Source organism: Heptranchias perlo, chromosome 16, assembly GCF_035084215.1.
Source record: "Heptranchias perlo isolate sHepPer1 chromosome 16, sHepPer1.hap1, whole genome shotgun sequence".
Lineage (NCBI taxonomy): Eukaryota > Metazoa > Chordata > Chondrichthyes > Hexanchiformes > Hexanchidae > Heptranchias > Heptranchias perlo.
Window position 1 is genome coordinate 12,836,688 of NC_090340.1, and position 16,189 is coordinate 12,852,876.

Consider the following 16,189-nt stretch of genomic DNA (forward strand, 5'->3'; position numbering starts at 1 on the left):
TCTGAGGGGTTGCGAATGGAACTGAACACTGTGCAGTCATCAGCGAACATCCCCATTTCTGACCTTATGATGGAGGGAAGGTCATTGATGAAGCAGCTGAAGATGGTTGGGCCTAGGACACTGCCCTGAGGAACTCCTGCAGCAATGTTCTGGGGCTGTGATGATTGGCCTCCAACAACCACTACCATCTTCCTTTGTGCTAGGTATGACTCCAGCCACTGGAGAGTTTCCCCCTGATTCCCATTGACTTCAATTTTACTAGGGCTCCTTGGTGCCACACTCGGTCAAATGCTGCCTTGATGTCAAGGGCAGTCGCTCTCACCTCACCTCAGGAATTTAACTCTTTTGTCCATGTTTGGGCCAAGGCGGTAATGAGGTCAGGAGCTGAGTGGTCCTGGTGGAACCCAAAATGAGCATCGGTGAGCAGGTTATTGGTGAGTAAGTGCCGCTTGATAGCACTGTTGATGACACCTTCTATCACTTTGCTGATGATTGAGAGTAGACTGATGGGGCGGTAATTGGCCGGATTGGATCTGTCCTGCTTTTTGTGGACATGACATACCTGGGCAATTTTCCACATTGTCGTGTAGATGCCAGTGTTGTAGCTGTACTGGAATAGCTTGGCTAGAGGCGCGGCTAGTTCGGGAGCACAATCTTCAGCACTACAGCTGGGATGCTGTCGGGGCCCTTAGCCTTTGCTGTATCCAGTGCACTCAGCCGTTTCTTGATATCACGTGGAGTGAATCGAATTGGCTGAAGACTGGCTTCTGTGATGGTGGGGATCTTGGGAGGAGGCCGAGATGGATCATCCACTCGGCACTTCTGGCTGAAGATGGTTGCTAACACTTCAGCCTTGTCTTTTGCACTGACGTGCTGGACTCTGCCATCATTGAGGATGGGGATGTTTATTGAGCCTCCTCCTCCCGTCAGTTGTTTAATTGTCCACCACCATTCACGACTGGATGTGGCAGGACTGCAGAGCTTTGATCTGATCCGTTGCTTGCGGAATCGCTTATCTCTGTCTATCGCATGTTACTTCCGCTGTTTAGCATGCATGTCGTCCTGTGTTGTAGCTTCACCAGGTTGGCACCTCAGGGCATATACAGGGCAGCATGCAAATATAGGGCAGCATGCAATCTTGAGTGTGTTCGAACGCAGGAACACATTTAGAGTGAGATGACATCGAAAACCACAAATGCAAAGCTTAAACAGTTAGTCAGCATTATCTCAACTTTGAGATTTGTTGCTGTTTTATAACAGACTGAGATATTACTTTTACTAATGGTACTGACAGCACAGTATGTTGCAGTTCAGATGAGCATATCCCCCTTCATATTTGTCGATCTTCCATGTCTAGGCTGCATGAGTCAAATTTCTCCTTTTCATATATTTATCTAATTCCCTTTTGAAACTTACTATTGAATCTGCTTCCACCACCCTTTCCGGCAGTGCATTCCTGATCATCATAACTCGCTGCGTTAAAAAAAAATGTAATTTCCCCCCTGGATTTTATGCCAATTATTTTAAATCTGTGTCCTTTGGTTACCGACCCTCCTGCCAGTGGAAAGAGTTTCTAAATCCATCACTACTGTTAACCAAGCTTTCATGCACTTCATTTTTTCCCCTGCAATACAACTGATCAAATGTCTGACATATATTTTGTTTGATATCGCTCCTGTGAAACGCCTTGGGACATTTTAATACATTAAAGGCACTATGAAAAATGCAAGTTGTTGTTGATGTATACCTCACCTTAAGTTATGACAAGCTTGTGTCCCACTGAACTTTCAGCATAACAATTTTTATACATGTATTCAGGGTTATTTTTGAGCTGTCAAGCGTTTTTGAGACTGTGTAGGCTTTTTTTTTCAACCTGTTATAGGCAGGTTGGCACAGGCATGATGGGCCGAATGGCTTCCTTTAGTGCTGTATCATTCTATGTTTCTATGATTCTACGATCCGCCCCTTTAAACCACATTCAAGGGAACTTGTGATGATACCCGGAATGAACGAGTTCAATCACCAGGAAGCATCAGCAACGTTATACATAATTGAAAACTCTAGTAGTTTTGAATAATGAATGTGTTGATAAAGTTTCCTGTTGCAATTAAATATCCAGATAAACCATTTTCAAAACTTTATTGAGCACAATTTCATTTTATTTTATGTGAATTGGATCGAGTCAGCCGGAACTCATTTCACTTAAGATTGAAGCAGAATAAATTTAATAACTGTGGAATAAATTTAAACTAGTTTCTGTAATCCTAAAACAGGAATCTGAAAACTGTTGAGGCATCATATTTAGGAGGCAGCCAGCATCTCTTCAAAACATCATTATAAAGTGAGAGGGGGTGATTTTGACTTTGTGTGATAGTGTAAAATGGGTGATAGCAAATCTGCAGCCCATTTTACATCTCTCCTGATTTTTATTTCCATTGACTTCAGTGCCATTCAGCACAGATTTCTAAAGACATACTTGACTAACCTTACAGAATTCTATGAAGAAATGACAGAGGGAATAGATAGAAGAATTGCAGTGAATGTGGTTTATATTGATTTTCAAAAAGCATTCGTTAGCTTACTACAAAATAGACTTATGGCAATGATGATTGCATATGGAATTAAGGAGAATGCGGCTACATGAATAGAATGGAGGGCAGAAAGCAAAGGGTAGGGGTAAAGAAACGTTTCTTGGGCTGGAAAAATGTAGTGAGTGATGCTTTGCAGGGGCTTTCTTATTGAGGCAATGCTTATTGAATATATTTACATAAATGATCTGGACTTAGAAACTGAGGGAGCAATATCAAAATTTGCTGATGACACTAAACTGGGTATATGGTATATTGCGACAAGGACAATGAAACACTGCAGAAAGACATGGATAGGTTAGAGGGATGGCCATTTAGGTGGCAAATGCAGTTCAATGCAGAGAAATGTGAATTGGTACATTTTGGAAGTAAGAATTGGGAAAGTGCAGCTTAAATGGTAAGATTTTAAATAGAGAAGCAGAGGGATCTCAGTGTGCAGAGACACGTGCCGTTAAAGGTGGTAGGGCAAGTGGAAAAGGCCATAAAAAGGCTCAGGGAATCCTTGATTTTATATCTAGCCGCATAAAATAAAGAAGCCAGCCATTGCTGTTGAACTTGTACAAGACTATGTACATTTGGAATGTGGTTGTGGTTTCGGATACTGCATTATAGAAAGGATATAAAAGCAATGGAAAAGGTGCAGCATAGATTCATTATGATGTTACTTGGGATGAGGAGGTACAGTTGTGAGGAGAGACTTGAGAAATTAGGGCTTTTTTCATTGGAGCTGAGAAGGTTGAGAAGTGACCCAACAGAAGTTTTGAAGAAAATGAAGGGTTATGAAAGTGTAAACAGTGACAGATTATTTCCATTGGCTCACCAGTCAGTAATGAGAGGGCATAGATTTAAAGTAACCTTAAAAAGAATTAAAGGGGATTTTAGATTTTTAAAATATTTACAGAGGATTGTTAGAAAATGGAATTCCCTTCCACAGACTGTTGCTGACGCAATCCATTAATTCTTTAAAGAGGTAATATTATAGTTGCTTGAAAAAGAGGAATATGGGAGTAAGCTGGAGGATGTAATTTGACTAGGTGGCTCATATGGAGAAGAACGCAGGCACAGACTTGATGGGCCAAATGGCCTTTTTCTGTGCAATAACATTCTTTGATTCAATAATAAGTGTGATCTTCAGAAATGATGGGGAGAAACAGTTCTCTCCTTTAAATAGTATATGGAGAAATAATTTCCAAATACTATATAAAAGAGAGACTATCTTCATGGAAAATTGTTCAGCAAGCTTTATTGTAACAAAAACACAACACAATGAGGTAAGTTGCACATCAGTGCAACACTTCTGTGTAACAACACTGTGGCAAAAATAGCTCTTGGCTTTTCTGACTTTCCTCGCCTTCCACTCAAAAAAAGTTTGTCAAGTACTTTTAATAAAGACTGTGCTTAATACAGTGGAAAGAAACATTCCGGCATGTGAACACGTTTCTGCACAAAGTAAAATATTTCCGAAATGCACTCTGGGGCGGTAAGTACCATAATAAATTCACACTTTCATGTTCTTTATTGCTATTAGATTCATTATACTTGGGAAGTGCAATATTGATTCTTGTGCTGATACTGTTCTGCCCGATATCCATGCCAGAAAAATAAATTTGCAATTAAATGTATATCTTATAAGGGATAACACATAGGTTAATGTCTGCTTTCAGCAAGATGCCAACCTGACTCCAGATCAATGGACAGAACCATTATGCTACTGGGAACTGAATTACTGGCAGATTGACCAAAAGGATAAGACTGTGGGTTGAGTCATAGGGGGGGGGGTGATTTTAACCTATCTTGCTGGGCGGGAAACCCACGGGATTGGGTGGAAGGCCGGTTTTACACCCCGCCCAATATTACTCTCTATTGACATCAATGGAGAGTAAAATCGGGCGAGGTGCAAGATCAGTGTCACACCGATCTCATCAATTTCCGAACGGGCAGGTTAGGTTAAAATTTCCCCCATGTTTCAGTTGTAGAAAAAATTAAATGAAGTTACAGATGGTGCCCATGATTAATGTAGATAATTGGGATTTACCATGTAAGTTTAGATTTTACAATGTCATGCTGCTTTGAATCAATAGGTTCCAGTTGCAAAAAAAAAATCACTCTGGAAAACTATCGCTGCCCAATCAACTTCTCCTAAAGACTTTTCTATTCAAGAAAATACAATGATAATATGTTCTACAAAGCAATTCGATTCACAATTAGACCACTGTTCACAGGGAGTTATGATTCTGTGGAATGCACTACTGGAGTTAATGATTGAAACAGAGATCTTGTCAACATTTAGGATAGGTGAGATGGGCGGTTGAAGGAAAGGGGGATATGATAATAGGGCAGGCAAGTGCGATTAGGAATGTTGCTCATGGAGAGGACAAACACCAACAAAGACTGGTTGGGCCAAACAGCCTGTTTCTGTGTTACAGTTTCTAATAATTCCAGATAATAGGATGTACACAATAATGTTCAACCCGTGTACAGGCTATGACATGTTTTTTTTTAATTCAGAGGATTATCCACAAGGGAATAAGCAGGGATATAAAATGGTATATAATTTTAATGGGGGCTTTAAGTAATTGTTTAATTGAATAAGGTAGATAATTAGGCACACTATTGAGCCTGTATGTTAATGCAAATGGACTGATCCGTTATCTTTTAAACAACTAGGCTGAGACAGGAGTTCACAGTTTTAATTTGTTACAAGTTTTCCATTGTATCCTTTTGTTTCGTTCTTACATTTTTAAAGGGGAAGGATATTCAATAAATTGTCCCACAATCCTATCAAAGAGAAGTCACTGTACTGCCACTATTGTTTTCTAGTCATCCCATTTTTGCAATGTTTTATGCTTATACAGAGCATTTATACAGTGCTTTAGAGCTCCTGGTTCAATGCAACCTGAGACCAGAAATACCCTCTAGCCACATTGTAGGTTCTGTTCTGTGTGAACATGAACAGGAACAATGGCATCATTCACAATACAGAACTTCACAATGGGGAGTACTGTACAAAATGTCTGCTTCAAGACAGACTGTGACTTACAATTCAGCGAGGAGTAATTTTATTTTTGTACCTGTTCTCGGGGTGCGTATGATGCTGCCAAAGCCGGATTTATTGTCCATCCCTAGTTGCCCTGAGAAATTGGTGGTGGGCTGCCTTCTTGAACCACTGTAGTCCTTGTGGTATTGGTACTGTCACAATGGTATTAGGTAGGGAATTTCAGGATGCTGACCCAGTCACGATGAAGGAATGGCAATATATGCCCAAGGCAGGACGGAGCTTGACTTAGAGGGCAACTTGCAGGTGATGGTATTATCATGACATTGACGCACTTGTCCTTCTCGGTGCTGAAGGCCATGGAGGTGGGAGGCGCTGTCAAAGTAAGTTTGGCAAGTTGCTGCAATGCATCCTGTAGATAGTACATACAGCAACCACTGTGTGGTGGGGTGGATACTGAGTTCAGTAGCAGGGGAGCATTAAACATCCTGCTTTGTCCAGGATGGTGTTGAGCTGCTTGCACATTGTTGTGGTTGCGTCCAGACGAGTGGTGAGTATGCTATCACATTCCTGACTTGAGCCTTGTAGATGATGGGGAGGCATTGATGGGTCAGAAAGTGAGTCACTTGTCACAGAGAGCCCAGACACTGACCTGCTCTTGTATGTTGAAAGAGCTGAACCAGTTCAGTGGTTACTCCCAGAATGTTGATGGTGGGGGGACTTGGCGATGGTGATGCCATTGTAAGGTCAAGGGGAGGTGGTTAGGCCTTATCCTGTTGGAGATGGTCATTGCTGAGCATGTATGGTGCCCGAATGTTAGCTGCCACTTATCAGCCCAAGCCTGGATATTGTCCAGGTCCAGCTGTAGGCTTGGCATGGACTGCTGCATTATTGGAGGCATTGTGAATGCATACGAACATAAGAAACAGGAGCAGGAGTAGGCCATACGTGCCCTCAAGCCTGCTCCACCATTCAATCAGACCATGGCTGATCTTCAACCTCAATTCCACTTTCCTGCCCAATCCCCATATCCCTTGATTCCCCTAAAGTCCAGAAACCTGTCCATCTTAGCCTTGAATATACTCAACGACTCAGCATCCACAGCCCTCTGGGGTAGAGAATTCCAAAGATTCACAACCCTCTGAGTGAAGAAATTCCTCCTCATCTCAGTCTTAAATGGCCGACCCCTTATCCTGCAACTATGCCCTCTAGTTCTAGACTCTCCAGCCAGGGGAAACAACCTCTCAGCCTCTATCTTGTCAAGCCCCCTCAGAATCTTATGTTTCAATGAGGTCACCTCTCATTCTTCTAAACTCCAGAGAGTATAGGCCCATTCTACTCAAACTCTCCTCATAGGACAATCCTCTTATCCCAGGAATGGAGCTTAAAACTGTGGAATTATCAGTGAACAGTTCTACTGCTGATGTTATGACAAAGGGAAGGTCATTGATGAAGCAGCTGAAGATGGTTGGGTCAAGGACACTGCCCAGAGGAACTCCTGCAGTAATGTACTGGGGTTGCAATGATTGACCTCTGACAACCACAACCATTTTCCTGTGTGTCAAGTATAACTCCAACCACTGGAGAGTTTTCCCACTGGCCTCCATTGATCTCATTTTTCTAGGGCCCTTTGTTGCTGGACTCGGTCGAGTGCTGCCTTGGTATCAAAGGCAGCTGCTCTTATTTCTCTGAAAGGTACCAATAGGTGTACAAATATCACAATTTATTACTTTGAAGGATTATGGACTATTCAATGGAATGCACTTCCTACTTCTACGTGATATGTAATCTGTGATACTGGTGCAAATTAATCTATGCCGTGTAGAATTAGGGTTAGGGATAGAGCAAATTATACAGCAAATTTGCATAAAACAAAACTCTTTGAAAACACCAACAACCAGTGCCATGGGTTGGTGAGATGTGAGTTCTCAACATCATTCCCCATACCACTGAATCTCCAATCTCAGCTATGTCATCACATGTTTGCTTCTAAGTAGAGAACAAGTTCAGCCTCACAGGGAGGATGGGAAATTAGCTAAAGAGCATCACCATGTACCTCGGAGCAGGATTGTTAGACACCACTAAGACCGGCCTAGGGAAACCAAGGAAATGAGGAGACTATAGAGGAAATCTAGCCCTTCCAATGACAAAAAAACTCAATGATAAAAGGATCAATTCATGAAAAAAGTGAGCTAGCGGTGGTTAAATGAGCAGAAGATCTGATAGAAATTGGAAACTTAGCAAAAAGAAATTTTTATTCTAACAAAAATAGTACTTGAATGTTAATAGGCACTGGACCAGCAGGGGTGTATCTGGTTAAAGATAAAAAGGATAGAGGAAAGGTCTTGTGGAATTAATTTGCAGCTCCTTGCATGCGATGATAGTACCAAGAGACTGGAAAATCAGAAGTGTGGCAACATTTAAAAATTCTGAAACATGATCATTGCAATTGTATCGCTGACCTCTTGGGTATTAGGTATTCTGATCTCTACAGTTATCAGAATCTGTTATTGTAAAGGAAGCCATTCAATAGGATTCACTCAGATTAAAAACAATAGGGCCGATTTTGGTCTCCGTTACACCCGGAAATCAGGTGCAGATGGGTCACAGTGCATCCGAAAATTGGGTGGGGATCAGTTCCAACGGAGCTACGCCCATTCATGGGGGGCGATTTTCGGGCGACGGAGCGGGTGCATTGGGGGCGGGGGGTCTCCGAATATCGCTGAAATGCTGAGCGGGTTCGGAGCCCGGCTCCAACCCGCTGACTTCCGGGTTCCCCAGTGACGCGTCTGGGTGCATGCGCGCACCTCCCAAATGCAGGAGTCCCACCGGCAATTAAAGCCGGCGGGTTGATAATTTGCATAGTTTGTCCGATGGTTGAGGTATTTGAACTACTTGATTGACAGGGTCATTTTGGCAGGGGTGCGATTTTGAAGGATCCTCAGCGTGTTTCCCGTGCTGTGGGAAACACTCCCCGTTGCAACAGACATGTTTCAGCCAGCAGCCAGTGGGAGATGCAAAGGATTATTTGACAGGTGGGGAGAAAACCTCATTTATTGCAGCAGGGCACTCTGTCACTTCAGACAAAGTTTTGGCTGCAAGACCTTTTTGTTTTCACTCAAAATTCTTATTTTTCACCCCAAAACTCTTGCTGTACAAACATATTTAACTACTTTGCGGACCCCCTCAAACTCACACTGTCAGGATGGGGGGGCACCATGGCTGCATTCACCACTACATCCGAGGACGAGCAACACCACCAGCCTCGCCAGGCACACCGTCCACCTCCGCCACGTGGAGCTCCACAACACAGTGCTGCACCACAGGCACCTGCACAAGAGCACGGAGGGCAACAACAGAGAGAGCGGCGTCACAGGAGGCACTACCCTCGCAACAGGGTCAGCAGACTGAGGCTCAGCTTCCTGGACCTCTCTGAGGAGCAGTGTATACGGAGGCTCAGAGTCAGTCGCCAGGTAGTCGCAGACATCTGCAGCCTCCTTCGTGCCGAGCTGCACCCGGCTGGGCCGAGCAGCATCTCCTTACCTGTCACTGTCAAAGTCACCACTGCCCTCAACTTCTTTACCTCCGGATCGTTCCAGGGTGCCACCGGGGACATCGCTGGGGTCTCTCAGTCGTCTGCACACAAGTGCATAAGGCAGGTCACCGACAGCTTGCTTCGCAGGGCCTCGCAGTACGTCAACTTCACCATGGACGACCTCAGCCAGACAGAGAGGGCAGAGGGATTCCACTCTGTGGCTGGCTTCCCACGGGTGCAGGGTGTAATTGATTGCACCCATATAGCAATACGAGCACCTCCACACGAGCCAGGACTGTTCATCAACAGGAAGGGCTATCACTCCATCAACACTCAGCTTGTTTGTGACCACTGCAAGAGATTCCTTCACGTGTGCACCAGATTCCCTGGCAGCTGCCATGATTCCTTCATCCTCCGGGAATCCAACATCCCGCTCCTCTTCCACGCACCGAACACCCGTAAGGGCCGACTCATCGGGGACAGGGGATACCCCCTGCACACGACACCTCTGAGGAACCCCATCACCGACCAACAGCGTCGATATAATGACAGCCACATCGCTACCAGGTCCACAATTGAGCTATAGGGCTGCTCAAGATGCGCTTCAGTTGCCTTGATCATTCTGGGGGAGCATTTCAATATGCACCAGACAGAGTGGGATGCATTATAGTTGTGTGTGGGCACAACAGCAAAGGCCCCATCCACATCTGCCACCCACATTGAGGAGGAGGAGCAGGAGCAACTCATGGGCAGAGCAGCGGCTCACCTGGCTGCTCGTGAGTCCAGGGTGTCACTGATATGTGAACGGTTCTCCTAACATCAGACAGTGTGAAGAGTCCAGACCTCACCACCTGGACAGAGCAGCGCCCACACCAGCACCAACCCCCCCACCCCTCCCTGCACAAAACAGTCCTGCAACTACACATACATCCAGTGTACAGTGACCCAATGGGTGGCATCAAGTGTCAGCGTTCATGGTGAACCTCATAAAAGGGCCTTATTAGAGAAGCCAGTCAAGCATGGCCAAGACGTGGCAGTGACAATAACAATATTTAATGTGAGTTTAACAAAAAGGATATATAAATAAAAAACATGACAAACCATCAAACACACTTGTGCATACCCTTCGTGCTTACAAAACCTTCGCCTTTCGCTTCCGACTACTTCTACGTGGCGCATCCCCTGTGGCTGCAGCAGAGGTAGTGGCAGGTTGCTCTTGTTCATGCCCTGACCGATTAGATGCTTTGGGCCTACACCCTCTGGGTCTTGGTGCCCGTGAGGGCCCCTCCAAAGACTGCTTCACCTGCACCTGTGCAGGGACAGACTCAGCCACCTGAGAGGAGGCAGCATTGTGGGTACTGGTTGAGAGGGGGCAACAGGTGAGACATGGGGGTGCTTTGAGTGGCGTCCCCACTTCCATGTCCCCTTTTGCCATCATCCCTCCCCTGGGCCAGGCCCACACCACTCCTACCACTCTGCTGCACAACAGTTTGGGGGACATGTGTGAAGCCTTGTAAGGCCAATGCTAGTGTATCTGCCTGCCTGTTTAAGGCGGCAGAATGTTGTTCACCCTGAGTCTGAACGGCCATTGTCAGGGCCTGAATGGACTCATCTGTGAGCCGTGCTTGAAGCTCCGTGGAGGCTAGCCTTCTCTCCATCACAGACATTCCCGCACTTACCCACAACACTATCTCAGCGATGTCCTCATGTCCCTGTGACAGTATCTCAGAGATTCCCTCCCGTACCTGTGCCACCATTCCACTCATGCAGGAGTTGGACTCCTCCATTCTCTGCGCGATTGTGGAGAGTGTGTGTGGCACCTGTTCCAGCACCTCGCAAATGTGCTGCTGCCCCTCGATCATTCTCCTTTTAAAGGATGGCCCCCAGGGTTCAGCATCTGTGTCCAGCTGAGCAGATCCTGGAGAGGAGTGCTCCCACTGACACGGACTCTCCACAGCTGCCCCTGCCACCAGTGTCTGCTCGTGCTCACTTGTGTGTGGTAACTCACCAGGTGCCAACCCAACTAACTGCGGACGGGGACCCATCGAGGTGTGTGTATCTGTGCTGGTGGATGGCTCACTCAGATGTGACGGTGCCCCCTCAGAGGAATCATCCTCTGCCGTCACAGCAGTCGCTGAAGGCCCTGTAAGAGTACAGAAGGCAATATTAAACATGATCACAGGTGTGTCATGTTACGATGTGCATCCTGAGGTGCTGAAGATGGCAAGGCATGTTAACATCAATTAATATTGTGTGTGCTGAATGTTAAAGTTCTGTCACCAGATGTTTGTCGGGTGCCAGTCTCGGCGTCCCCAATGGACAGGCACTCGAGGGTGCGGCTCAGCTCCAGCGCCTCCTGCTCCGCGTCTGCGAGGACGACGATTTGTTGCGGCCCCCCTCCGGTCCTCGCCCTCTCCCGTACATTCTGGGCTCTCTCTTCCTATAAGGGGAGAAAGTAGAGAGGTGTGAGTGAGTGATGGTGATGTGGCCAACCGCTGAATGCATTAGTTTGAGTGTGGCTGACCCTGAAAGAGATGCATCAGAGGGTGAGTATGAGACAGAGCCATGACATTGGATGAGGATTCGATTGAGTGGTAATGATGGGGTGAGTACTGGGGAGGTGAGGAAGTGCAGGTAAGTTGAGGATGAGCTTTGAGTGGGTGTGAGGAGTGATGTGATAGAGTAGTGTTGACAGTGCAGAATGAGTTGGGAGGTGGGGGCAGTGATGTGGAAGACGGATTGTAGGAGATTGAGTAAGTGTACTCACTTTGGCTGACCTAGTTAGGTCATTGAAGCTCTTCCTGCACTGGATCCAGGTGCGGGAGATGTTGCTGGTGACCTCCTCTGCCACCTTGAGCCAGGCCTTCTTGGTGGCAGAGGCAGGCCACGTCCTCCCGTCCGACGGGTAAAACACTTCCTTCCTCCTCCTCACTCCATCAATTAGCACGTGGAGTGAGGCATCACTGAATCTAGGAGCAGCCTTTCCCCTGTGCTGCTCCACTGTGCTGTGTGGGTGTTTGCTCCAGGAGCAGCCATTGGAGGACTGCCCCTTTAAATAGAGCCCCTCCAGCTGACAGCCTGTGATGCGGGTGCGCAGTCCGCCTGCTATGCAGCTTTCGGACGGCAAAACCGGAAGCCACGTTAAGTGGCTCCAATTGTCCCGAGATCGCCTGGAGAACGGACAGATTTTATTGGGCGGGTTACCCACGGGGCCATGGTGTCCAATTTTGGGGCAAACACTGGAAACAGGGAGGAGCTTCATTAATATATTTAAATGGAGAGAAAGTGACATCATTTAGACACAAATGTGATTTTGTGCAGTTTCTGCTGGGATTTCCTCAGTTCGTCCTGAGCCCTTGAAACCTTAGGTACCGACAGAGTGGGAGCTATTTAAAGGGACCCACATCTCTTCCCATTTATTTATACAACTTGCTTATTTGTTGCTATAATTTACTTTCTGAAATGTTCTGGCACTCAGTTTATGAAGGGGGTTTACAACAGGTATTTTGGTCTGGCCATTTTTGCTATCTTACTAGCCCTTTGCATTATGGGAGTAGAGCAAGTCCGCTTTATTTGGCATACTTCAGGGGGGGAGGAGTAGGAAAGAAGCAGGGATGCTGATCAAGGTACGGGATACTGGAGGAGGGATGCTGATCAAGGTACGGGATACTGGAGGAGGGATGCTCCAACCAAGTGTAAGGGCCAAGGCAAATATCCTGCAATTAACAAAAGAGGATTGCATGTGGAGATTATGCTTCCAAGCAGAACAGTCTTCATGAATCACAAGGGCTTCAGTGTGCATTCAGGGAGGCAATGACAGACTTGCAAGCTGCACTGCCTGTTACAGTAAAGGTCATTGCAACGCTGAACATTTTTGCCTCCAGCTCCTTCTGGGCAGCCACAGAGGACATCAGTAAAAACAACCAATCTGCTGTTCATTCAAGTATGAGGCAAGTAACTAATGCTTTGTTTGCTAGTGCACCCTCTGTCACTTTCCCTGTGGACAAGAGGAAATAATAGGAAAGAACCATGGGTCTCACTCAGATTGCAAGGTTTAGTAAAGCCCAGGGCAGCATAGATTGTGCGCATGTTGTTCTGTGTGCTCCTTCCCACAATAGCACAGCCTTCATGAATTACATGGGCTTTCACTCAGTCAATGCACAGTTAGCCTGTGATCATTTGCACTAGATTGCCAACTCTGGTTGGACCTAATCCTGGAGGGTCACATGATATTCGGAGCAGACTACAAATGTTACTGCATTTACTTAATGGCTTGACATCGGCCTCAAACTCAGAGCTTTACAGATTTCTCATACAAGCCTATCAGGGTTGGAAATTCTAAATAAAGCAGTTTAATGCTGTGCATTCATCAATGCTGGGATTATACCAAAATAGTAACTGCCAAATAAGTTACTACCCCAGTGCTGATGAATGCACAGCAATAAACTGCTTTATTTAGAATTCATGTAACATTTAACAGGTGTCAGCTCTCACAAGACCTAATCTACTTCAGTTGACCCTGGACATTTCTTAAATCCTAGTTTTCCAAACTTCAAAGAAAGTAAATCGCAGAACAGCAGACCACCAATCTCTCTGGCCTGGGGACCCCAGCAATTTCCATCACAAGGAGGCAGAAAGCACTGAAGTTTCCGATCTTAATTAAGCAATGAACTGGAAGTGTATACTGCATAAGGTAATGAATGCACCAAGCAGCTCCTGCACATTGATAAACATTCAGGTTGAGTATGTTTTTAAAAAGCCTGTAAATTTCCAAACTGTTCACTTACACAACTAACAACATTCTCTTAGTGGAGAAGAATAGCTATGGAACTTTACTAATTGCAGAAGATAGGAGGAGAGTTACTCCATTGAACTCAAGCAAGCAAGGCAAGCTGCTGCAGGCACAGTGAATTTCCTCATGGCTGGTCCTGCTCCTTGGCCGTAACTTCACAGGACGTGCGACAAGCCGCCTCTCCAGCGAACATAAGGGCGGTAGGGGTGGGACCAGCGGCCAGTCACGAGGGATAGGAATCGTTCAATCCAGTTCCACGGAGGCAAGTAGGATGGTGAGTTGACAATTTGGGCTATCAGAGGTGCGCAGGCACGAACCGGAAGGCAGGAGTACTTATCTCCCTGGTCACCAGCAGCAGATCAATCGTCCATTCCAGGAGACTCCTAGGCCATCCGGGAGTGTTGGCAACCCTAATCTGCATGGAAGCATGAAGGTGAATTCATGCTTTCTTGGCAGCAACAAGTTTCCTCCCTCGACTGGGAAGCATTGATTTACTCCTGTGTTACACAGGAATTACACTTCCATGCCACCAGTCAATATGGTAGGGAGCTGACCCCGCAAATTACGGTGGAGTTAGTGGCACAATTCATCAGTGGGTGGAAGTCCTTACAGGAACATAAATGGCTTTGTGAATTTTTGGGGCCCACATCTGACTCCAGTGTACCTCTAACCTGCAATTTACAAGCATAATTAATGGCCATAGGGCAGAACTGAGAGATTTGGGATTTTCCTTTAATGAATAACTTTGCCATACTTATATTGGCTGTCTTTTGGAATCGACCAATTGTGATGAATGATGACTCAGTTGAAGCATTCAGAAAGGAAATGTACGGATTTCGGATTCAACAAGTAGCTAGTTAATAAAACACCGGGAAAAAAGGAGAGTTAAATTAACCAAGATGAAAGAGCATTGTGGATGGGCTGAATTTAATTCTCATTCCTAACCTCATGTTTTTGTATTGTTGGGAGTTTCACTTTGGGTAAATGGATTTAATGGAATGTGAAAGCCACTTTGTAAGGATGCAATGATAAATGATTTTGGGCAATCTGTCAACACGGTTCCTCGTAGGCATGGCTCCACAGCATTGAGTTACTGGTAATTTGGAGCTACATTACCAACCTCACTCAGAGTCAATAGCATGGCTGGAATAGGATGTGGAAAAATTCACACTGGTGTGGCATGGGTTGCCTCGCTGATGTTATGGTTGAGGCAAACTGAAGAGAGCCTTGTTCTGTTGGTGGCCTTTTCTGTACTTGACCTGGGGGACTACTTGAAACTGACATGGGATATGAAAATGAAAGAAGTTAATCCATTCCTCATCAATTGCTCACCTTTATAAGCACATAGAATTCTTCTCCCTCTGGAAAAAACAACCTAGAGTGCGCTGTTGTGCTGGAGACTCTTCCTCGACATGTTGCATTGAGATGCTCAGATCATTTTAATTTGGAACCTTTTAACAGCCATTAGATTAGGGATACAATTCCATCAGGGCTAAATTTAAAATCACTTCCCAGTAAAGGATGAATTTTAAACATTGTGCTGTAGATCTCTCAACTTAACCTGAATGAATCAGATGTTGTAATGTTGAATCTAACATTTACTGCAATCTTGGGACTGACAAGTTTATGTGTTTTTCTTCCATAAATGTCAATCTTAAATCATAAAGTTCAGTCTTACTCCAAGGGGAAGGGGATTAAGTGGCTGTTCCAATCTTATTACAACAGTTGACCTTAACATTTCCAGTTCCAATGGAAGCCCTCTGGACATTTGTGTTTAAAAAAGGCTTTTGGGGATTTGAGAGTGATGAAGAAAGCACTGTAAAGCAAATGGCAAGAACTGTGTCAGGCGACAAAATCATTTAAAAATATTCCAAGCTTTCTCCTTCATGTCAAGAATAGACATTTCAGAGCCAACAGATCATTTCTTCTCAATGTGTGTGTTTTTGCTGGAGCTTCTGTGGCAGATGGAGTTCAATGTGGGAAAGTGTGAGGTCATCGGCTTTGGACCTAAGAAAGATAGATCAGAGTATTTTCTGAAGCTAGGAACTGTGGATGAGCAGAGAGATTTAGGGGTCCAAGTTCAGAAATCACTAAAAGCTGGTGGACTGGTTAAACCCCATCTGGAGCACTGCATTCAGCTCTGGGCATCACACCTGGCCTTGGAGGAGGGGCAGTGCAGATTCACCAGAATGATACCGGGGCTAAAAGGGTTAAATTATGAGGACAGGTTGTATAGACCTGGCTTGTAGAAGATTAAGTGGTAATTTAATTGAGGTGTT